The 23,797-nt window shown below is 41.0% G+C and overlaps 1 protein-coding gene across 2 annotated transcripts in view; it reads left to right on the top strand.

Moving 5' to 3' along the window:
* The window catches only part of SCFD2 (sec1 family domain containing 2), a 654,831-nt gene that overhangs the window by 342,445 nt on the left and 288,589 nt on the right, over positions 1 to 23,797 (top strand). The gene's annotated exons all lie outside the window — the stretch shown is intronic.

Genomic DNA, 23,797 nt, shown 5'->3' on the forward strand with positions numbered 1-23,797 from the left:
AGGGGCGCATGACGCATGCGGCGATGCTGCGGCGCCCGACGCTGCAGCGCCGACCGCAAATGTGAACGTAGCCTAACCTATTTGTTGAATAGGAAGGCTTTTCAATTAAATATCAGAGATATACCCTGTATCATAGAATGTATTCATATACACTATCAACATAATGCATTTTGTGTCCATTTTTTCCAGACTTTACGTGTGTATGATGAATTTGCTGCTGCTCACAATGTTATTTTTCTGATATCATGGCATGACTGCTATTGAGATAAACTGTAGTCCTGCGAGCAGGGTCCTCATTCCTCCTGTAACTTTTAAAATGTGTTGCATTGTATTGTTTTTATTGTCTTTACATGTCCCCTCTTAATAGTAAAGTGCTATAGAATGTTAGCTCCCTGTATATATAAAAAAAATATTATTATTAAATGTTATACATTTTTCCCATGCCTTCTTATGTAGACAATTTTTAAACGGGTGGGTGGGGGGGTGTTCCCATCTTATAGGGGTTGTCTACTTTGATTTTAAAAGTAACCAAGCTTCTTTTAATTATATTTTCTATTTAATTACTTCAGGACCGCCCATAGATTATAAATATCTGGGTGCTCCTCATTCTGTTTTATAGTGATGTTCTAAAACCTCACAGAATTGTAGAGAAGCTGCAGCTATAGGGGCAGTGAGTCGGCTGTCAAATACAGCCAGGCTCCTTGCGAAGTAGTCAGACATGGCTTATTATCATATCTACCTTCATCTTCACTGAACAAGCTCTGTGTTCTACAGATTAAGAAGAGATTAGGACTCACTTATTTACTGTGCTTCCTCCTCTGCACCCAGAGATCATGTGATTTCTGGGTGTAGGGATGAGAAAAGGAGCTGCTGGGTCTTTGGATGCCCAGTCAGCACTGCTGTGCAGGGACTGATCGCTTCCTGTAAATGGGGCTAAAATACAAGCCCCAGTTACAGTAAAAATCAGCAATAAAACAAATTAATATGTTCAAATGCCCCCCAAAGGTCTTTTAAGATCTTATGGGTGACACAGTATATAAAATACATGAAAGAAAGAAAAAAAAATGCCTGTCAGATTCTCTGTTTTCAGCCCCACGCCCTTCAAAAAAATATATCCAATATATAAAATTAATCTCCTTGGAAAGGAGAACACATTTTAAAATCTTTTTAGTGGTTTTCTGTTTTTGTAATGAATTAAATTAATGTAAAAAATATTGACATGTTTAGTTTTTTTCTTTATATTTTTCCTTGATGTCAGCAAGAAAAAAAGTACTGTATTTTTCAGACTATAAGATGCACTGGACCATAAGACGCACCCCAATCTGTCTTACAGTCCGAATTCAGCTTAACGGGGAGGGGTTTCGGCACAGGCGGAGGAGTGGTCACAGGGGTTGTTCGGTGATCCAGGCTGGTGCTGTGGCCTCCGGGAAATCCCAGGCTGGTGCGGAGGTGCTGCTCTGTGATGTGGCGGGGCTCTGCCGGCATTTTGCGACAGGTGCTCTGTGGGGCTGCGGTGGCCTGTGGGGCTGCAGTACTCTGTGAGGTTGCGGTGGCCTGTTGGGCGGTGGTAGCCTGTTGATGCTCTGTGGGATGGATGGCAGCAGTGGTGGTGCTCTGTGGGGCTGCGGTGCTCTGTAGGACTGCGGTGCTCTGTGGGGCTGCGGTGACCTGTTGGGTGGCAGGGCTCTGCCGGAATTTCTTGAATGCCTGGGGCGGCGCATGCTCAGATTCAGATCTCGTCTCACGAGATCTCGAGATTTTGGCTTACAAATACTGATGTTAAATACCAAATACTGAACGTGGCCTTACATAGCATTGTTTGTTTGATGACAGATTCACTTTAAGCCTTAAAGTGTATGTCCAGCTTTTAAAACTAGTGATGAGCGAGTGTACTTGTTGCTCGGGTTTTCCCGAGCACGCTCGGATGGTCTCCGAGTATTTTTTAGTGCTCGGAGATTTAGTTATCATCGCCGCAGCTGAATGATTTACAGCTACTAGCCTGCTTGATTACATGTGGGGATTCCCTAGCAACCAGGCAACCCCCACATGTACTCAGCCTGGCTTGTAGCTGTAAATCATTCAGCTGCTGCCATGAAAACTAAATCTCTGAGCAGTCACAAATACTCGGAGATCACCCGAGCGTGCTCTGGAAAACCCGAGCAATGAGTACACTCGCTCATCACTATTTAAAACCAATTTATACTACACTTTATACAGCTATGATCTGAAGTTGAGCAACTTTTGGATAATAAATGAAAATACCCTGTGACAGTCACAGGCAATATAGATCAGATTACTTCCATTTCTCACTATGTGTGTCAGAAGCTGGACCACATGCCAGGAATTAGGAAGACCTGATAAATACATCAACCGTTTTTTTTATTTTTTTTATCTGATAATCTGGCCATTTAATAGGTGGATGTCTTTTCTACTGATGTTCGTTTTTGTGCAACCAGAAAGTGACTACTACACAAACACAAAAGAACAAATTGACCTTACTATCAGCCCTCTGTAATCTACAAAATATTCAGACAGTAGTAAATAATATAATTTGCTGCATATGTGACGAAAATCTCCTGTGTGATTCTGCGTAACGAGACTTGGTATATGCTTTGCTTTGTCCCCATATTTTCATTAGTTTTATATTTGTGAAATTTAAAGCGAGAGATTTTCCAAACTGCAGTTATTAAATGATGCATAAAATGAATAGAAATATGTGCTGCTAACAAAAGAACTGATCAGTAAATGCCCCCCAAGTGACCCTTCAGCAGTAACCGCGATCCCCCTGATGAGCCCCTATGGGTAAGCAAACAGTGATTTCATGGTCATGGATCAGGCGTGGGCCCTCTGCATCCGGAATCATTTCGGTAATATACATTTTCATCTGACACATCATATGGCTGCAAGTAAGCCTTCAGACATTTAACTCATTTGGTCTTAGAGAATCATTAAAAAGAGACCGCTCTGGTGCTTCTAATGAAGATTTTTTTTATACAGTATTTTTTATTTGAGCGTGCAAAAATTCAAAATATTATTTATTTCCTATCCCACCCCCATGCCATTTCTATAGGTCATTTATTTATTTACCTTTTATCTTAAAAAACTTTTTAACATGATTTTAGTTCTTGACGTTTATTAAAGCAATATCACTTTTGCATATATGGCCAAGGAACACCATCTAATATGCAAGTGCTTCTCACTAAATTAGAATATCATAACAAAATTAATTTATTTCAGTTCTTCAATACAAAAATTAAAACTCATATATTATATAGTCATTATAGATTATAGAGTGATTTATTTCAAGTGTTTATTTCTGTTAATGTTGATGATTATGGCTTACAGGCAATGAAAACCCAAAATTCATTATCTCACTAAATTAGAATACTTTATAACACCAGCTTGAAAAATTATTTTAAAATCTGAAATGTTGGCAATGTATGTTTAGTAAATGCACTCAATACTTGGTCAGGGCTCCTTTTGCATCAATTACTGCATCAATGTGGCGTAGCATGGAGGAGATCAGCCTGTGGCACTGCTGAGGTGTTATGGAAGCCCAGGTTGCTTTGATAGCAGCCTTCAGGTCATCTGCATTGTTGGGTCTGGTGTCTCATCTTCCTCTTGACATTACCCCATAGATTCTCTATGGGGTTAAGGTCAGGCGAGTTTGCTGGCCAATCCAACACAGTGATACTGTTGTTGTTAAACCAGGTATTGGTACTTTTGGCAGTGTGGACAGGTGCCAAGTCCTGCTGGAGAATGAAATTTCCATCTCCAAAAACCTTGTTGGCAGAGGTAATCATGAAGTGCTCTAAAATTCCCTAGTAGACAGCTGTGCTGACTTTGGTCTTGATAAAACACAGTGGACCTACAGCAACAGATGACATGGCTCCCCAAACCATCACTGTGGAAACTTCACACTAAACCTCCAGCAGCTTGGATTGTGGCTTCTCCTCTCTTCCTCCAGACTCTGGGACCTTGATTTCCAAATGAAATGCAAAATGTACTTTCATCTGAAAACAACACCTTGGACCACTGAGCAACAGTCCAGTTCTTTTTCTCCTTGGCCCAGGTAAGAGGCTTCTGGCGTTGTCTAATGGTCATGAGTGGCTTGACACAAGGAATGTGACACTTGTAGCCCATGTCCTGGATACATCTGTGTGCGGTGGCTCTTGAAGCAATGACTCATTGTGAATCTCCCACAAATTTTTGAATGGCCTTTTCTTAATACTTTCAAGGCTGCGGTTATCCTGGTTGCTTGTGCACCTTTTTCTATCACACTTTTTCCTTCCATTCAACTTTCCATTATTATGCTTGGCTACATCACTTTGTGAACAGCCAGCTTCTTTAACAATGACCTTTTGTAGCTTACCCTCCTTGTGGTGTGTGTCAATGACTGCCTTCTGGACATCTGTCAAGTCAGCAGTCTTCCCCATGATTGTGGAGCCTACTGAAACAGACTAAGGGACTTTTTTTAATGCTTAGGAAGCCTTTGCAGGTGTTTTTAGTTATTCTAATTTACAGAGATAATGACTTTTGGGTTTTCATTGGCTGTAAGCCATAGTCATCAACATAAACAGAAATAAACACTTAAAGTTTAATTTTTTATATTAAAGAACTGAAATAAATTAACCTTTTTGATGCTATTCCAATTTAGCGAGAAGCACGTGTATATACATATGGCTTATGTGTCCTGTGTCGATTGTAACCAAAATACTGCCACCATCTGGTTGGATAACCACATGACACACTAAGACATTTATCTATATGGGCCAATGGAGGGGAACTTGACATCTAAATGTATATACCATAGAGGATAGTCTGGCCCACATTCAGCATCCAGGGAGTGGAGGTTAATGGCGAATGATGTTGTACCACCCACTCACCATTTTAGCAGAATGCCCACATTGAATCGCTTTACAGGAATGTACAGGGTGATGTCGGCGGTACCAAGCAGGGGTTAGGTTGATCAATCTTATCTAAACTTACTTCACTCTGTAAGTGCTTGCAAACTTATTTTGCCCTGCACTCAGCAGTGTAGTGGAGAGCAGCTTTCACTACAATCTGCATGGTTGGCTCCGCTGCTCCTGTTTCATTAACCTATGGCCTGCTGCTCCTGCTGCTTTCATTGCCAACATCAAAGCGCTGTGTAGGGATGTACAAGTGATGTGGGCAATATCAATCCATGTAGGAAAATGCTCACCACCTTCTGTGCACACAAAGTCCTGCTACACTCAGCTCCCATATTAGAGTGCTGTACAGGAATGTACAGTGTGATGTGGGTGCAAGCAAGACCTCCATATTGGCTTGTCCTGTGAGTTTTGCATATTCAAAATAGCTGATGCCTTTGCATTTCAGCTATTATTCCCAATTCCACTAAGTATTCTTCATGAGCATGGATATACAGTTAGGTCCAGAAATATTTGAACAGTGACACAAGTTTTGGCAGTTTAGCTGTTTACAAAACATATTCAAAATGCAGTTATAAAATCAATATGGCCTTAAAGTACAGTCTCCGAGCTTTAATTAGAGGGAATTCAAATCCTAATTGGAGTAACGGTTTAGGAATTACAGCTGTTTAATATTTAGCTACCTCTTTTTAAAGGGAGTAGAAGCAATTGGACAATTATGTCAACAGCTCTTTAATGGGCTGCATGGGCTATTGCCTTGTTAATCCATCATCAGTGACCATTGAGCAGCAAACTTAAGGCAGAAAGACCCAAAAACAAGCAACAACTGTAGTTAGCTGCAGTAAAGGCCAACAAAGCATCACAAAAAAAGGAAACCCAGCGTTTGGTAGTGTCCATGGCTTCCAGAATTACTACACCTACACCAGACTGTATTTTGATCATCTCTCCTCCCAAAAAATGGAATATAAATTGATTAAAATTACATATTAAACCCAAAACGCTACTATTAAAAATCAAATCACTACACAACTCTATCACTGAGAAGTAATTGAATTATGGCTAAATGATACAGAACAATAAAATATATCTATCTATCTATATATATATATATATATATATATATATATATATATATATATATATATGTATATATTGTTTTTGTTTATTTTAGATATGTTTCCTTTTATCCATATAACTGTACCGATCCACAGAATAAAGTTAAAATATCATTTTTGCTGCACAGAGAGCCCAAAAAGCGAAATCCAAGAAATCATGCTGTATAATTGCTGTTTTTTTTTTCCATTCCGCCAAAGATTTATTTTTTTAATCAATTATATGGGACAGTTGTATAATTTGTGCCATTAAAATGAAATTCACTTGAAAGAAACTAACCCCCATGCAGCTGTGATCACCCAAAAATAAAAGTGTTATGACTTTTGGAAGACAGGAATGAAAGAAAAGTTGCCAACATAAATGGCCGTCGCCAGGAGGTTTATAACAGTACTAATATTCACACCTTTGTATGGTAATACATATACCTGTTCTACATTATATACATTATTATTATTATACATTATATATATTATATATTTAGTGTCAAGTTTTGAAAACATCAATTGTAGTCCACCTCTGGTGGCTTCAGTCGCCTTACAAGACTTATAAAGTTGCTCTAGAATAGGGATGCACAACATTTTCTGGTCCAAGGGCCACATTGCCATAGTGAACCAATCCCAAGGGCTGCAACATTTTTTAAAGGGATATTTTGAATATATCACCAAAACCACCATCAGTAAATTCATACATCCGGTGCTGAGCTCGCATCTTTTCTACCACGACAGCTGATTTCATCAGCTGACATGTGTTCCTAACAGCCACGGGTGGAATCCTGATCCACCTGCTGCTGTTAACGTATTACATGTTGCTGGCAATCTCTGACCTTGGCATTTAACATGATCGTGCCGGATGTGGGTCACTTGCTCCGCCTATTGGCGCACATGTCACTTAATCGCTGGGCGCCGATGGGTTGTCATGTCAACACAGGGTCTGCAGGACACCCCTAAGGAGACTATTGAAGCAAGTAAAAAGTGCAAAAAAAAAGTTAAAAAAAAAATATAAAAGTTCTTTACCCTCCTTTTGCCCCATTAAAAATAAAACAATAATAAAAGTTACACATATTTGGTATGACCTGGAGAATCATAATAGCACTCCAGTTATAGATAGCATTTAGTGAACATGGTAAAAAAAAATCCCAAAAAAACAATTGTGGAATTGTACTGGTTTTGCAATTTCACCGCACTTGGAAATTTTTTCCCATTTTCCGGTGCACAATATGGTAAAATCAGGTAAAATCAATGGTGTCGTTCAAAAGCACAACTCGTCCCGCAAAAAAAAAAAAAAAGTCCTCACGTGGCCATATTGACAGAAAAATAAAATAGTTATTGCTCTTGCAAGAAAGGGAGCAAAAAAACTAAAAAAAAGGAAAATGACCCAGGGGTGAAGGGGTTAACGCTGATGTCATCACAGAATAATCTGTAACCCAAATCTTTTCTTCATCTAAGCCATAACACATATTGTCAAAATCAGAAAATAAAGAATACAGTTTATTATCAATGTGTTTTTCAGACTTATGATGATGCCAGTAGAAATAAAGGAAATGTGACTTGTGGTATACTTTGTAACTGAGGAATACTTTCAGTTTACATCAAACATTCCTATAGAAATGTATCATCGTCAGGTCCAGGATGATGAAGTAACTAGTGAGGCTAAAGTTTCCACTTAGTAACCATCCTGTTGGCAGGAGGAAGTTGCTATAGAAATTATTTTAAGCTGCTGCATTAATTTTCCCAACAGAATTTTCAAGAAATCTCCCATCCATTTTGTGTCTTACTTTTGACTTGGCATTAGTATTCGCAAAATATATTGGTCACTAGAAAAACGTACTATATTATGTTTAACAAGATCCCAGGTAAATCTAAGACTGAGACTGTCGGACACATTGGGGCTGACAGAGGACTGTAAGTTTTGCTGAACTCCTAAATATTTTTAGGTTTTGTTGTAAGAACCTCCTATTAGAAAAGTGTTACTTTACAGTAAATATTTAGCATTATTTCAGACATAGAAACCATATGTATAATTCTATGTATCTAATTGTATGCAGCACATACATGTATACTGTGCTAGGAATATACTCCTTATACCTGGACCCTTAACACATGCATTCAGGACATACAGGTGTATCATTCATTACCTTTCCTCTTGCTCAAGACTTGTGGAGAGAGATCACCGACTGACTTCTAAGCCATGATTTCATGATACTCTGTCCGGAGATGTCTATTCAGTATGTCTCTGTTGTATAGCGAGTTACTGGTTGTCAAGGCTTTTGCTATCATATTGCTATTTTCTATTGAATATGTATCCTGAAAGCTAAGTATATAATTCTAATCTGTAATCCTCGGATTTTTTCCTAATCCATAAGTTTTGCTGTTGATTGACATTTACAGCACATGCACATATACACAGTTTGGGAGATTAAATCCCGCTGACAGATTCCCTTTAAAGGAGCAAAGTGTCTCCCACATACACAAAGGTAGTTATATGGGTAACTTGCAAAAAATGCATATAAACATCTATTTTGCACAAATATCTAAAATACCAAGGACAAATTACAATGTGATCCTCTTACCATACACAAAAATGTATCAAGAATTAACTATGCAACTGACAAAGAGGATTATGTATATATATCTAGATGCATAAATGCAATAAGTAAACTACATCATGATTTAATAAGCAAATTATACCATAATTGGATGAAATTGCTGTATGCAAGACATAGATCAATGGAAAAAAAGAGATTAGTATGTATAAGGTTGCTGTTCTGTCCAAAGAGTGAATTCAGCTACCAGAGGAGTTTAGTCCTATTGTGTCTATCACAGTTGCCACTGTCTATTTTCAGCAATTTGAATCCTATTTTTATATTGATTGGTAACAGCACCATGTGCTGGCGATTTAATGTATTCACTATCAGTTTGCTATGTATTATGGGAAGTTCCTAGAGCATTGTGGGACAGTCCTGCTGCATCATGGTCTTGTTCATGTCACAGTAAAGACAGTAGCCATCTTTTCCTCTACATTTCTGATTGACAAGCCACTTTACCACTCGTTTTTTGTACCTTGTGCTCCTTGCAAACAGCCTGCTCCAAGCATAGTTGCCAAGCACACGATCTATGGTACAATTCTGTGTTTCAAGTATGTTTGCTCTATTAGATAATCGTCAACTTGTATAATTACCTCATGTCATACTGTCTGTCTCTTATGCACTGTACAGTTATACAGTTGTGTGAAAAAGTGTTTGCCCCCTTCCCGATTTCCTATTTGCATGTTTGTATTGCGAGGAAGAAGGGAGACACAAGTGCAAAATAGGGTCTTATCCCACAGATAGAGTAAGCAATTTGACAGAATACTGCTCACCTGGTATTAGGTATTCAAAGCATGTGTAGGTAATGGCTGCCGCAGATCCACAAGTCGGTCACCGACTGCATGAAACAGAACTCTGCAAAGGAATACGTGGATTTCATCCGTGCTGCCCAAATGATGAGATTCCAGAAAGTTATTATTATTCAAAATAAACCACTGACAAACTTTAATAACTTTCTGGAATCTCATCATTTGGGCAGCATGGACGAAATCCACGTATTCATTTGCAGAGTCCTATTTGCATATTTGTCACACTAAAATGTTTCAGATCTCTAAACAAATTTAAAATATCAGATAAAGAGAATACAAGTAATCACAAAATTCAGTTTTTAAATGAAGGTCTTTATAAATAGGAGAAAAATAAATCCAAACCTACCGAACCCTGTTTGAAACTGTGTGATTGCCCCCTAAACCTATTAACTGGTTGGGCCACCCTTAGCAGCAACAACTGCTATCAAGTGTTTGCGATAACTGGCAATGAGTCTTTTACAATGCTCAGGAGGAATTTTGACCCACTCATCTTTGCAGAATTGTTGTAATTCTGCCTCATTGGAGGGTTTCCTAGCATGAACCACCTTTTTAGGGTTATGCCAGAGCATCTCAATCGGATTAAGGTCAGGACTTTGACTAGGCCACTCCAAAGTCTTAATTTTGTTTTTCTTAAGCCATTCAGGGGTGGACTTGCTCATTGTCCTGTTGCATAGCTCAAGTGCGCTTCAGCTTGAGGTCATGAACAGATGGCCGGACATTCTTCTGCAGGACTTTTTGGTAGACAGCAGAATTCATGGTTCCATTTACCACAGCAATTCTTCCAGGTCCTGAAGCAACAAAACAGTCCCAGACCAGCACACTACCACCATCATATTTTACTGTTCGTATGATGTTCCATTTCTGACATGCTGTGTTACTTCTACGCCAGATGTAGTAGGGCATACACCTTACAAAAAGTTCAACTTTGTCTTCTCAGTCCACAGAGTATTCTCCCAAAAGTCTTGGGAATCATCAAGATTCATCATATGTTCTTGTTGCTCAGTAGTGGTTTTTTTCTTGGAACTTTGCCATGCAGGCCATTTTTGACCAGCCTTTCTTATGGTGGAGTCATAAACACTAACCTTAACTGAGGCAAGTGAGGCCCGCAGTTCTTTGGATGTTGATGTGGGGACTTTTGTGACTTCTTGGTTGAGTCTCCACTGCGCTGTTGGGGTAATTGTGGTCAGCCGGACACTCATGGGAAGGTTCACCACTGTTCCATGTTTTCACCATTTGTGGATATTGGCTCTTGCTGTGGTTCCCTGGAATCCCAAAGCTTTAGAAATGGCTTTATAGCCTTTTCCAGACTGATAGATTTCAATCACTTTATTTCTAATATTGTCCAGAATTTCCTTGGATCACGGTATGATGTCTAGCTTTTGAGTAAACTTTGGTGTACTTCACTTTATTCAGGCAGGTCCTATTTAAGTGATTTCTTGATTGAGAACAGGTGTGGCGTTAGTCATGCCTGCATATAGCTGGGGAACTTGAACTCCGCTTCCCAGAGATGGCTTTAAGGGAGGTGAGGGGGTCAAACAGTTTTTTGTTTTTTTTTTACAAAGGGCCCTGCAGGTTTGAATTTTTTTCCGTAGAAATAAAGATATTCATTTACAAATTGAATTTTGTGGTTACTTGTGTTATCTTTGTCTAATATTTAAATTTGTTTGGTGATCTGAAACATTTAAGTGTGACAAAAATGTAAAAGAATAGGAAATCAGGAAAGAGGCAAACACTTTCTCACACAAAGGTATATTCTGAAATACTCCTATTATTGCATCCTACAGTATAGTTTCATCCTTTCCTGTCCCAATCTACTATCAAAATTAAAGTTGCAAGAAGATGGGGTTTAGCAACATGTCTTACTACACACCCTGCTAGCGTGTATGAGGACAGTATAGTGGAACTATAGTGCTGAGAACAAGCTCAGAAGTTCACTCTATACGGAGTCTACTATTATTCACATAGAGCCCACATACGGATATCACAGCAGCCTCCTAACAGTTGCACTGAATTGTCGTAATATATGGAGCCCGCCATTATCTATGTAGAACCTGCATATGGATATCGCAGCAGTCTCCTAACAGTCGCATCATGTCTTAAGACGTCATCCGCGTCTTCAAAAGCTGATGAAGCAAAAGCATGAATCACCTTTGCTGAACAAGAGATACAGTGTCTTGCCTTGAGAAAGTATTCGGCTCCCTGGAACTTTTCAACCTTTTCCCACATATCATGCTTCAAACATAAAGATACCAAATGTAATTTTTTGTTGAAGAATCAACAATAAGTGGAACACAATTGTGAAGTTGAACAAAATTTATTGGTTATTTAAAATTTTTTGGGAAATTCAAAAACTTAAAAGTGGGGCTTGAAATATTTTTCGGCCCCTTTACTTTCAGTGCAGTAAGCTCACTCCAGAAGTTCATTGTGGATCTCTGAATGATCCAATGTTGTCCTAAATGCCTAATGATAATTATAATCCACCTGTGTGTAATCAAGTCTCCGTATAAATGCACCTGCTCTGTGATAGTCTCAGGGTTCTGTTTGAAGCACAGAGAGCATCATGAAGACCAAGGAAGGAACATAACAGGCAGGTCCGTGATACTGTTGTGGAGAAGTTTAAAGATGGATTTGGATACAAAATGATTTCCAAAACTTTAAACATCCCAAGGAGCACTGTGCAAGCGATCATATTGAAATGGAAGGAGTATCATACCACTGCAAATCTACCAAGACCCGGCCGTCCCTCTAAACTTTCATTTCAAACAAGGAGAAGACTAATTAGAGATGCAGCCAAAAGGCCCATGATCACTCTGGATGAACTGCAGAGATCTACAGCTGAGGTGGGACAGTCTGTCCATAGGACAACAATCAGTCGTACACTGCACAAATCTGGCCTTTATGGAAGAGTGGCAAGAAGACAGCCATTTCTCAAAGATATCCATAAAAAGTGTTGCTTAAAGTTTGCAACAAGCCACCTGGGAGACACACCAAACATGTGGAAGAAGGTGCTCTGGTCAGATAAACCAAAATCGAACTTTTTGGCAACAATGCCAAACGATATGTTTGGTGTAAAGGCAACACCGCTCATCACCCTGAACACACCATCCCCACTGTCAAACATGGTATTGGCAGCATCATGGTTTGGGCCTGCATTTCTTCAGCAGGGACAGAGAAGATGGTTAAAATTGATGGGAAGATGGATGGAGCCATATACAGGAACATTCTTGAAGAAAACCTGTTGGAGTCTGCAAAAGACCTGAGACTGGGACGGAGATTTGTCTTCCAACAAGACAATGATCCCAAACATAAAGCAAAATCTACAATGGAATGGTTCACAAATAAACGCATCCAGGTGTTAGAATGGCCAAGTCAAAGTCCAGACCTCAATCCAATCGAGAATCTGTGGAAAGAGCTGAAAACTGCTGTTCACAAACGATCTCCATCAAACCTCACTGAGCTAGAGCTGTTTGCCAAGGAAGAATGGGCAAGAATTTCAGTCTCTCGATGTACAAAACTGATAGAGACCTACCCCAAGCGACTTGCAGCTGTAATCGCAGCAAAAGGTGCAACAAAGTATTAAGTTAAAGGGGCCGAATAATATTGCACGCCCCACTTTTCAGTTTTTGAAAAATGTAAAATATCCAATAAATTTCATTCAACTTCACAGTTGTTCCACTTGTTGTTGATTCTTCAACAAAAATTTACATTTGGTATCTTTATGTTTGAAGAATGCTATGTGGGAAAAGGTTGAAAAGTTCCGGGGAGCCGAATACTTTTGCAAGGCACTGTACAACTGAAACTAAATCAAGCATCCCTGGATGCAGAAAAAAACACACCTAGAAGCATCCATGCATACAGAAAAGAGATATGCCTAGAAGCAGAAAGGGCGCGCCAAGAAGCGTCATTAGAGAAGCTAGCTATTGAAAAAGAAGCAGCAGCTGCCATAGCGGAATCAGAAGGCTTAGAGACAGCCATATCTCCTGTCAGTGAATACAGAAGAGGCCAAAAAATATGATGGTTAGCACTCAACAGGGGTAAAGATGACGGTGCTAGTGAAGGGAACCAATAGCTCCAAAGTCACTGAATATAAAGATCACTGCACACGTACAGGAAAAATTGCTTGCAAGTGAAAGTTTATTTAAAGTGGTAGTGAGATCAAGCGATCTCACTACCACTTTAAATAAACTTTCACTTGCAAGCAATTTTTCCTGTACGTGTGCAGTGATCTTTATATTCAATACAGAAGAGGCAGCAGTATGCGAGGTCTACAGCAAGTTCCTCACGATCAACTGTACATCCATCATCATTCCAAATCGGACGATGACCCCGACCCACACCAAGTGACTAGGCATTTTGTCAACAAGCCAAGCCAATCTGATTATTCTGACACCAGAAAGGCAACTAGCAGTCCCCTAGCCGCAAACAAGAAAATACTCTTCGAAGTGAGACTGGCTACAATAGTCTTTCTTCAGAACTGAAGATCTGGAATCTGCTCCAGCTTAAAAAAAACACCCTTCGCTTCAGAAACGTACTACACAAGTTGGACTAAACCAGAGACATCTAACAGCTATGACCGAACAGCACACATGTACTCTGACAGCGCACCATCAGCTGGTTGCTACGCCAATCAAGCCACAATAGACTTTGCCAAGTTCCTTGCTCGATGTGAGTTGGTCACCAAGCAATCATGCTGAAAACTTCAGTGTTGGAGAGCCTTCTTCCAAAATGCCATCAGAGACATACTGTAGGTCTTTAAAGTAATGAAGAACTGGATCTGCTAGTAAAGTGGCTAGGAAGTGAGTACACTGAGCACGCTAAGAGAATCAGACATTAACATAAATTATTCAGAATTTGGGATAGACTTGAAGAATGCTATGGCACAGTAGAGGTTATAGAAAGTGCCTTGTTTAAGAAAATAGAAGACTTTCCTAGAATAGCGAACAAGGACTATTCAAAGCTTAGAGAGTTAACTGACTTGTTAAAGGGAACCTGTCACCCCCCAGGCGTTTGTAACTGAAAGAGCCATCTTGTGCAGCACTAATGCTGCATTCAGTCAAGGTGGCTCTTTTAGTTCGGGTCCCTGCAAACGCTGAAAAAATCGCTTTTATAATGTGCCCCTCATACCTGAATTTGTCAGGTGGGGCATGTCTTTTCCCCCCTGACACAAACACCTCCCATCCGTCACTCAGGGCCTCCGTGCGCCAGCGCCACCTCCGTTTCCTTCCTGAACGTCCCCAGCGCCTGCACTGGAAGTTCGAAGGGCAGTGCAAACTGCGCATGCCCGAAAAAAAAGTTAGAGCCCAGCGTAGGTCCTGACTACAATAACTATATCTGAGATTACAACCAAGATCACCTTATGTGCACAGTTTTCTGCAAGACTAAAGAAGACAATTGTCCAGCAATGTAATTTGAAGATAGACTGTTTCTAGATATGATGGAACGGTGCAGGAAAACTAAGAACTGGATTGCACATCTACCCTTTAAGACTCAAAGGCAACACTTGCCTAACAACAGCAAGCAAACAAGTTTACAAAGATTTGTCTCCCTCAGGCACAGCTCGCGCAGTACATCCGATGTATGTTATGCATTGTACAGTTATATATTCTGAAATTCTCATGTCGGATAAAAATTTGCAATGCAAGTCTTTGGGTTTGTGACAGACTCAGACAGCTCTCTGATGCAATCTGTATGCAGTCTGCTTTTCATTGACTGCTAGATAGTAAAAAATGGAGAAAGTTTGTTTCTGACTCTAAAACCTGATAAAATATCCAAACTCTGTTAAAAAAAAAAAAAGATTTAATTGTATGAGAAAATCCTTGACGTATGAATGATCCTTTATACCAATAGATGTAAGCAAAAGAAGGGAATACCTTTTATACTCGAGTATAAGCCGAGATTTTCAGCCCACTTATTTGGGCTGAAAGTGACCCTCTAGGCTTATACTCGAGTCAGGGTCGGCGGGTGAGGGGGAGCGGCAGCTGTCACATACTCACCTGCTCCTGGTGCGGTCCCTGCATGTCCGATGGTCTCCGGGCAGCTCTTCCAGTGTTCAGCGGTCACGTGGTACCGCTCATTAAAGTAATGAATATGCACGCATATTCATTACTGTAATGAGCGGTACGTGACCGCTGAACACAGGAAGATGCCGCCGGATCCCGGAGACCATCTGACAGTGAGACGCTGCCAGGGACCGCGCCGGGAGCAGGTGAGTATATCGGGGGAGGTGAGCATTGCGCGATAGTCACCTTCCTCGTTCCACCACTGCGGGCCGCTCTGTCTTCCGTCCTCTGGCTGTGACTGTTCAGGTCAGAGGATGCAATGACGCGATTAGTGTGTGCGCCGCCTTCTGCCTGAACAGTCAGTGCAGAGGATGGAAGACAGAGCAGCACGCAGCGGTGGAATGTGGAAGGTGACTATCGCAAGTTTTTTTATTTTAATCGCAGCAACAGCAAATGGGGCAAATGTGTGGAGCATCTTATGGGGCCACAATGTATGGAGACACAATGTATGGGGCCACAATGTATGGAGCCACAATGTATGGAGCCACAAGGTATGGAGCCACAAGGTATGGAGCCACAAGGTATGGAGCCACAATGTATGGAGCATCTCATGGGGCCATAATGTGTGGAGCATCTTATGGGGAATAATGTTTTGAGCATCTTATGGGGCTATAATGTATGGAGCATCCTATGGGGCCATAATGTATGGAGCATCCTATGGGGCCATAATGTATGGAGCATCCTATGGGGCCATAATGTATGGAGCATCTCATGGGGCCATAATGTGTGGAGCATCTTATGGGGCCATAATGTATGTAGCATCTTATTGGGCCATCAACCTTTATGCAGCATTGTATGGGGCAAATGTTTCTATGGAGCATCTTATAGGGCCATTATTAACCTTTGTGCAGCATTATATGGAGCATTATATGGGGCGTATTTTGTATGGAGCATCTTATGGGTCCCATCATGAGCTTTATGGAGCATTATATGGGGCTCCTGATTCAATATGGATATTCAAAAACACTTAACCGACTGATGTCTCAATCAATTTCTTTTATTGGTATCTATTTTTATTTTTTAAATTTACCTGTAGCTGCTGCATTTCCCACCCTAGGCTTATACTAGAGTCAATAAGTTTTCCCAGTTTTTTGTGGCAAAATTAGGGGGGTCGGCTTATACTTGAGTATATACGGTAAGTGAAAATGATATGCTTTCTCCGCCATCTAAATAAATTGTAAGCTGTTGTGTCTACATTGCTTTCTTTGTTGACCTAACACCCAGCCAAGACAATCTAACACAATGTTCTTGAAAGCAAGAACTAGCAATAGATCTTCCATAGATTGGCTTATGCATACAGTAACATATCTGAATGTTATCACATTACGTTTGTGGCTTCTGTGGAATCCAAATTTTGACTTGTTGAAACAAATATCTGCTCATTATATACAAAGATCCTTGTGAAATCGAAGCGGTTTTCAGTTGCTGTGAAACTAGTCCTTTTGCTAGGGATGAATCTGCACTTTGAGAAGGACCATGTTTTCCACAACAAATTACAGAAGCGATCTGTTTATGAGTCGCTCTCGGTAATTAGAATATTCATTTGCATGTGCCCGCTGCCATCGGTCGGGTCGGCTAGTCAGGAACTGGAGCCGCGAATCAGTGCGTCTTTGTCTGCTGTAACCCTGTGAATAATCCACTTATATGAGAACCCATTAAGGTCCGCTCATTATTAAACAGATCCGTTAAAATGAGTCTCCCAGCTCTGCAGAACCCACCTGGTGTATAGCTTTGCTTCCATTGAGGCATAGGGTCTAAGAATTCTGTGTGTAGCCTTCGTCTTCTCTATTTCCCAGTCCTGATGATCGACTGTTGTGTCACGGCGGGCATTGTGAATGGCCAGCCACCTGATATTTAGAATTCCCCAGGCATTGTTAGATGCATTGCCGGGAAGAGGTCACGTTGGGGCATCAGATACTTCCACATGGTTCTGTTTTACTGAAAGTTGTTAGTGCCTGAGCTGTGGGGGCTGTTAAATTCCCCCTTGCTAGGGTTAGATTAGGAGGCTGTAGGAGGACAACTTTCGGCTTCTAATCGTGGAAACATGATTCTTTCATTTAAGTGATATTAGTTCTCATAAATGCTTTTTTTTCATCATCTTAATCTGTGTAGTATTCCAGCTGAAATGTTATAAAGAAAGGTAAAAGAACACTACTCAGAGATCACTATTGATTGTAATTGTAAATTGTGCTCTGCAGCTGTATACAGAATCAGGGGCTTTTCTTCAGAATTATATCAAATATTAAAGACTTCTTCACTTTAAAACAAACTCCAGTCGATCAGTGGTTCCCAACCTTTCTTAAAGAAGCCCTCCTCCTCCCATCAGCATTTTTATCCTCTTAATATATTGCAATCGTCATCTTATAATACACTGTGTATATATAATAATATATTGCAATCATATTATATAGCACTGTGTAATTACATTTGCTCATTTTGCCATTTTATTCCGCTAATTCTTCTCTTTTTTCTGCTCTATGTAGAAACAAGAAGTCTCTTGTCCCTGCAGAAATCATTCCTCTCCTCAACTCCTGCCATTGATTTTTTTTTGTAGTGACTCATGACTCATACAGGGAAAATTGACCTTCTGTTTTACATAGAGCTTAGAAGGATTCAGCTAGTCAGTTTTTAACCACGTGATGTCCTACACCTAATGGAAAAGAGAAGAATCAGCTGGTTAAAAAGGCAAAATTAGCAATTGTAAGTACTTCCATCCACATCCATCAGGTTGGTCACTGGGATTAATATTTTTCTATCATACTAGAAACTTGGGATCCCTATATACGTTGGCTGCTATAGTTACCAATACTTATTGATTGTATGGTTTGTGTATATTTCATGGACTGGGCTCTATGTATACTCGGCACTTTATACTTCTTGTAATATACTAATTAATTTATCTTGATTATTCAGGTGCACAAGTACTTTATACTGCCCGACAGGATCTATACATATATAACTTGTTATCAATTGTTTTGCATTACCAGGCATCCACTTTGGGAATATAACTGTTTAGTACTTACAGCCTTCTTTGTCTTCCCCGGTTTCTCTCCATTGCATGCTCTTTTTCATCCCGTGGACTTTGTGCTCCCCTGGATGGACGCTGTACTTTGGCGTCACTTTTTTCCCGCATTGTAAATAACAATGTTTTACTTTTTATTTGTTATGTTTTTATGAATTATTCTAATAAAGATCATTGATATGATACGCTCCTGCATCCAATTTCTTACCCCATTCGGTATTCTTTCACCAAGCACTCCCACTATACTACCGTATCCAGCTTAAAGCACTCCCTACATCTTGCCGTATCATCCTATCTCTATCTTACCATATTTATCTCTCCACCCCCATGGCCGGTGTATGCGCACCCAGATCTGCTCTTCTGTGCAAGGTTACACAGAAAAGTCATCATCTTGAGACCTGCTCTTCATAAGTCAGACAGCCGGGAGGGAGCCACACATCATGGGACCGCAAGCTACAGGTTGGGGACCGCTGCTGTGGGCAAATGAAATCATTTCAGCCGCTCTCTGGCCCATTTTGTAACATTCTTCTTTATACCTAAATAGAATATCTTGCATTTCCTAAGAGTAGTCCAGCTCTCGCTCTGCCATGTCAGTTGTAGAATGTTCTGTTTGCACACGGTCACTTTTGTAAGTATATGTAAAATGATGTTTTGCTCAGGTAGTAACATAGGAAGCTGTGGCCAAACCATAGGCTCTGAAAAGTCACATGAATTCTGCAGGCTGTTCCCTATGCAACAGCATATAAACAGGGTGTAAACTGCCGGCTATAGGAATGGGGAAAATGACCGGTTGGTAAGGGGCTTACATCATCTACAAGAATCGGAGACGAACTTAAGGACATTCTGTCAATACATCGGGCTAGACTGAGTTGTCACTCAATAGATTCTTAAATTATTTTTATGCAGCGTCCCAGGTATATTCTGTCTAATATCTTAAATGGATATTGTCAAGATTGGAAGTTATCCCAGATCTGTGAATTCCCCCAACCCCTATACCTGCATTATCAGTATTGCTGTGTGTCTCACCACTGGGACCCCCGTTGTTCCTGAGAACTCTGACTCTGAAGAGTGAATGGAGCGTTGGACAATCATTCATATGCCTTAACGCTGTATTTATTCTTATGTGAATGCCAAAGATGGGCCACAGTGCTTGACGTTCTACCAAATAATGAATGGAGCAGCAGTGATCATGATCGACCATCGCTCCATTCACACAAGGCTCTTCAGAAGCTGACATGTCGGAATCATTGGGGGCACAGCAATCGGAAAGTTATTGCCTATTTTCTGGATAGGGTGTTACTGGAGTGCCCGCTAAGACTGTGGCGTACTTGTTACCGGGCCAGTTCTTAAAGGAATTTCACAGTGGCAGTGACCAAGTCCGTGACCCTGGGCATCCAATAAGAGGGGATTAAAGTCTAATGAGAAATAAAGTCTGAAGAGTAATGTTCGTGACGACACCTGTGGTACTCGGCCAGGGATGGCCAACACTGCTTAAAGGGGTCCTCTGGGGATGATGGTATTGCAGCAGAGTTGGTATAGCTCCCCACAGGTAGAGCTTAGTCCCAGAGCTCCCGATGCAGTTGGTAAGGATGATAGGTGGCGAAGTGCAGGAAAGAATTGGAGGACACAGGGTTGCAGTCTCTTTACCTTTAACTGATGACGTTCAGGTCCACAGATTACAGGTGGTCTTTGGCATCCGGGCAGCCTGGAAGCAATTTGGAATCTCCCTAGCCAGGTGGGGTTGGAAGCCTTCCTTTCTGTGCTGAATTCTATGTCCCTTGCCGCCTTAGGCTTCATACAAGGTCCTCTCAATCCGTCCCTCAGGTGGGATTCTATCCACATGGCAGGCAACTCGAGCCTTTTTACAGGTGTCCCTCTCACGTGGTTACTCCGGGCTCTAATCTGCTGCTGTGCCTTTGGGTGTAATTGTGGACAGGAGACTTGGAATCTCCTGCCCACCGGTTTCTGCTGTTGCGCAAACAGTTCCGGCACAACCTCGGACTCCTGACATCCAGTTTCTGGCACTCAAACCTGGAGGGAGCCCACTCGCAGCTCCACTCCAGTTTCTTTCTCCTCTTTTACTCCTTCTCCCCTCACTGTCTCCTACAATCTCCCCTAACTCCTCCTCCAGCCAGAATATCTGTAGGGAGGCTACCCTGGAACCGGGTCCAGAGCTCCCCCTTCTGGCCTGGAGTCAGAAAAGTGTTGCATGTAAGTGTTACCTGTTAAGGGGATCCTTCTCGCTTCCAGGCATGGCATCACCCTCCCCGAGAGGCAGGCAATACCACTGTGACAACCGGATACCTGGGGTGTCACATTACTTACAAACTTGAGAATACCCCTTTAGTCTACAAGAGACAGGCCTTTTCGGCACTAGGTAAGAACATTCCATATAAACTACTGGAAAGGATTCCAGGACTCCAGGTCAGCAGCAGTGGACACATGTGCATTGTGCTTCTGTTGCCAATGGCAGGTTCCCTTTGAATGGATTTGCAATTTATAATGAATTTCAAAAATATGCTGTAAACATCAATATAAACCACTTATTAGCAAATCACTATTATTCTCCTTTATTAATAGCTTCTGCCTTGTCCAGTATGGTCTTCTAGACTACATCACTTTGGTCCTAATTGCAGAACTGGAGACTAGAGAAATCCATTGAAAAACGCGGAGCATGGTTTTTTTAATGGAGACATCTAATGGTGTTTGGATAATACAGCAAATCAAATTGTAAAACTGGAGAGACAAAAAGTGCAAATATTCTTATCTGATAACCAAGTGGTGTCAAATATTTTAGGTACGCTCACCTGATAGGGCTGTGACAATTACAACTCCTACAGACCAAGGAGATGCCTTGCAATAAATGAGGAAAATGGTGGTTCAGAGTCCGAGCTGCCGAAGGTTCAAACATACGATCACACGAAGGTGAAGAATGAATGCGGTTTAAGCTTTTCGAACGTCTCCATGAGTACCAAACCACAATGATGATTCAGACTTGAGTGGAAGCATTATTAGCAGAAACAAGCCCCTCCTGCCAAATGATGGAAGCCATTTTAGTATTGCCAAGGCTATATCAACTGACTGCCTCCAACATTTCCTCCCCTTTATAGTCTCTTGCACTTTAGGATTTGTGGAAGATATTTGGGAGTACACAGGTTCTAAGAAAACTAAAGCGCGTTAGTTGTATTTGGGGCATGCATTACTTGAGGATCTCTGTATGAAAAAATACATCTATGTCATAAAGCAGAATACCATTGAGTTTTAGGCTAGAAATAAGTAACAAATAGCAGCGAAGTATGCACATAGTGTAAGCTCATTGTAGTGCTCAGAGTAAAAGTCCGAGGACTTGGAGGGTCCCTCTTGGTAAGCGTGCAGCTGGAATATGTCTCTTCATTGTCATTTACTTGACAAATACTGGAGCTGGGAACAAGACGGCTGCATGTAAATATGTGTGCGGGGCAGAGGTCAAACCTAGGGTGTCTGATTTACAATTTGTTCTTAAAATGAAGGAAGAACATTATTCTACTTGAAATATTTATAATCCTGTCATTTTTCAACCATGTCTAAAAGGCTGAGTATTGCTGCTGAATTATTTCTGATTCTTGTCTGTTATCACTTCACGGTTATTTCTTGTGTGCTCTGGTGGGCATGCTTCTAATAAACAGGGATATGCAAGTGGAGGCTTAAAGGGAATCTGTCAGCAACTTTTTGCTATGTAATCTAAGATCACCCTGATGTAGGGGAGCCTGATTACAGTGATGTGTTTTGCTGTTTGAATACAATCAGTGTTTTATCAGCAGGAGATTTTCACTACAGGACAACTGGCCACATGATTCCTAGTCCAACCACACTGCTGCATCCAGTAAGCTAAGTAGTATATCGCTGGAATTAGGTTTTTTTCTCCTACATCCTGCTGCTGTCAGATTATTTAGCAAAAATCTGCCAACAGATTCCCTATAACCCCTTCCCGACATGCACCATATATACGGCACAGCTGGAGCTGCGTTCCTCAAAGCTGTGCTTTAAAGTTAAGATCAGCAGGCCATCCCCGCATGTCACCCCGGGGGTCTATACCACCCCAGTGTCGGTGATCGCTGTGATTGGCTGATCAATTCTGACATGTGACAATAAAGTTTTAAAAAATAAACAAACAAGTGAAATGCCGTGATCGGTGCTGCCTGACACAGCACCGATCACAGCAGTCACAGTAGGTGGGTTGATTGCGACGTCGCCTCTCCCGATTGATCCCTTTGGCGCTGATTGGCTGAATAATCATTCTTGACCAATCAGTGCCAAAGGGGTTAATCTAAAATAGCGATCCCCACTCTTCACGCCATCTTTACCCCAGAGTTTGCGTGCAGACTGGTTTTATAGTGCTTGAGAGAAAGAAAAATCATTGGTGGCCAGTGCGATCCTGCTGGGTTCTCCTGTGCTGTGTGTCTGATCTGTGATCACAGCCGCAGCAGTTCCCCAATCCCTGTTCCAGTCCCCAAACCCCCACTCCCAATTGTATATTTTGTACACTTTTTGTTGCCCTTATTCCGTGTACACGGCGTCCTACGCTGAGCTTTCGTGCTCTTCCCGTGGTCGTAGCGCTCCGATCAGTATCGCTGATGATCAGAGTCTGTACCAAAGGACTTTATCTTTCTCTAGCTAGTTAAAGTAGCGGACGTCGCAGTATAAGTGACACCTGATTTTTTTTAGAGAAATAGTAGTTGGTACAGTGTAATTTCCTAGATAGCGAGGTAGTGTGTTAGAATAGCAGACTTTACAGTGTGAGCCAGATTTTGTTTAAAAAAAAAAGTACAGAATAGCTTTATAGGTAGGAAGGTAGCGTATTGGAATAGTAGATGTCAGTGTAAGTGATGTCCGATTAAAAAAAATAAATACAATGAGATGCAAGGTTTTATTGTACAAGCGGAGTGAATGAGATCCCTGAAGGCTCATTCACATGTTTCTTAATTTTTCCTTGCTGATTTGCAGCAGATTAACATTTTCATATTATGTCAATTCTTGCACTGTATTTCACCCATACTAATGAGCAGCGAAATATGCAACAAAAGTACCGTATATACTCAAGTATAAGCCGACCCGAGTATAAACCGAGACCCCTAATTTTGCAACAAAAAACTGGGAAAACTTATTGACTCGAGTATAAGCCTAGGGTGGGAAATGCAGCAGCTACCGGTAAATGTCAAAAATAAAAATAGATACCAATAAAAGTAAAATTAATTGAGACATCAGTAGGTTAAGTGTTTTTGAATATCCATATTGAATCAGGAGCCCCATATAATGCTCCA

The sequence above is a fragment of the Ranitomeya variabilis genome, chromosome 1 (assembly GCF_051348905.1).
Source record: "Ranitomeya variabilis isolate aRanVar5 chromosome 1, aRanVar5.hap1, whole genome shotgun sequence".
NCBI classification, from domain to species: domain Eukaryota; kingdom Metazoa; phylum Chordata; class Amphibia; order Anura; family Dendrobatidae; genus Ranitomeya; species Ranitomeya variabilis.